The sequence below is a fragment of the Physella acuta genome, unplaced genomic scaffold (genome assembly GCF_028476545.2).
Source record: "Physella acuta isolate Inbredline_101_S28 unplaced genomic scaffold, ASM2847654v3 ptg000345l, whole genome shotgun sequence".
In the NCBI taxonomy this organism is placed as follows: Eukaryota; Metazoa; Mollusca; class Gastropoda; family Physidae; genus Physella; species Physella acuta.
Genome location: NW_026731864.1, coordinates 235507 through 238050, shown reverse-complemented (window position 1 = coordinate 238050; position 2544 = coordinate 235507).

Here is a 2544-nt window from a genome sequence, read left to right as displayed (position 1 = left end):
ACAAACTGACCTGACAAATTAAGGTGATTCTAATTACCCTAACGACGAAAATGAGTGGAACACAATCATATAGACTTCTTTCTATGCCTTTTTTACTTTTAAGTTTTCTTTACCGTTCTCGTTAGAATTGTGACAACAATGTTTGAAATATTTTATTTTCAAAGTTGTCATAAACATACATTTTAGTCGTGGATAGAACATTTAAATATTTTCTCGCAATGTTTTCTTTTTATTAAGAGTATATTTTGAAAATCATAAAAATGTGGCAACTTGAATGTGGCAGGAAACAGTTGTACCGCAAAATGTATATTCAATCTTCGCCGTTGATGATATTCTTAACCCTACATTACATTGTTTGGTGATTTTGTTGATATTGATAGATAGAACAATATCTGCACGATATTTTATGACTCGGCGAAGCAGAGGCGTCGCGACCCTTCCCGACGCCCGTGGACAAACTTTTCGATTTGCACTCCCCCCCTTCGAGATTTTGATTTGCACCCCCCCTCAAACTTTCGATTTGCACCCCCCCCCCCCTCGAGATTTTGATTTGCACCCCCCCCCCCTCAAACTTTCAATTTGCACCCCCCTCAACCTTTCAATTTATTTTTCCAACCCATTTTGGCGCCCCCTAAGCTCGCGCCCGGGGACATATGTCCCCCCTCCCCCTCGCTACGCTACTGCGGCGAAGGACGCGAAGTAAGCAAATCACGACTGAAGGGATCTACTATCTACTTGGGTTTACATGTACTTTTAAAATAAGCTAAGGAACAATTTTTTAAAATAGTTTGATTACTTTAAATGGATTTTTTACATTAAGAAATGAATATTGTAATTGATAAATGTAAGAAAAAGTTTTTTTTTTGTTTTTTTTTAAGTTTTAGGCATATTATGAAAAAAAAAGCACATTAGAATTAGTCTGAATTACGATACCTCGGTGTCGTGGAAATTGCAAAATGTTTTTCGGGAATAAAATTAAAAATTGTAGAAAGATCTAGATCTAGATATAGGTTTTTACTTCACGACGTCTATTTTGATATCAGTTTTTTAGTGAAATTTATTTAAATTTGTAAAAGACATTTTTTATTTAGCCGCCGAAATATATTTTATTTTTATTTTAGCGTTTTTCTGTCGTGGCGAATCAATATTCGCTCTATGCACGCACACGTTGTAAAACTAGACATTAAAACATGAGTACACTGCGATCGAATAGCAAAGTTTTTAAATTTAAGTTTAGCCTACTTTTGACTTTAAGACGACCTTCGCGCTAGTCTTTTTCTTCGCAATAATGTCGAGGGCATAATTCTAAAAATAATCGAGTCCTTACTAATATGATGTTTATTTTTAGAGAAAAAAAAAGGCACAATTATTGGAACGCATGAGAAATAACGAATTAATATTTCTTTAAGGCTATAGTCAAAAGAAAGTAGAACCTTATAAATCTGTAAACTATGAATCGAGCGACGGCTGTTGTGTAAACGGGAGCCATTTTACTTTTTTTTTAGGATGGCCTACTTTTATTATATATGTTATATCATTTATTATTTGGTAAGCAGCTGAATAGCTGACTAGACGTTTGCGTTATGGATTTGCATATGTTTTGAGATGGGGTACGAGTACGTCGTAGAATATTTTTTTTAAGAACCAAGTGTGTTTTTCAAACGTAAAATAAAAAATTGTGTATTAGTTGTGGATTTCATCTATTTCATTAAAGTACTGATCACAAACTTAAGTTTTTAAAAGATATTTTGCTTTTAGATCTAGCGTATTTTGAAAATGATGTAGAACAAGATCTATTTGACAACCGTGTCCGCAAAAGAAGGTCACCATGGTATTGCAATACCAGATTCTTAGGTTTTATTTAGGGGTCATCCAAGATTTTAGAAAAATATCGATGTTTTAAAAAAAATTGAACTGCAATTTGGAGGCGGGGGGTTGTAGGCTGAGGCGTGACGTCATTTTAGGGGGGGGGGGTCTGGATTTTTGTGACGACGTGTGACGGAGGGGAAGGGGGGGGGAGGTAAAAATCGTCAAAAAAAAGCGTGACGTCATTTATGGATGACCCCCTAACACTGTTATCACTACACACTGAACTTAACAGAACATAATTGAATTTAAATGTTTATGAGGGCCCACAATGTTTTGTTAATTTAGCTTTTGTCACTAGGCCTACTTTTCTCTGTGCTTGTCTTTGAATTTTTCGACCGCACTTTTCCACGCAGGTCGTTAAAATAAACCAGTCAAAACAGGTTAGAGTATGCAGTTTTTTACTATTTTATGGAAGCCTAACATTAGGGCTACATAGACAACAAATCTAGATTCTACATCGAACTTGAATAATTACTTAGATAAATTGAGCACAGTTGCCACAAGAGTTTCTTTCAAGCATCCCCCACCCCCAAATCCCCGGATGAAATTTTTTTAAAATATATTGAAATAGAAAATATGTACTAAACTACCCCCCCCCCCCCCAACACACACTAAATTGGTAAGTCGTGGAAATCTTTAGCAAAGGAAAATAAATAAATACTTTAAGGGGTGATA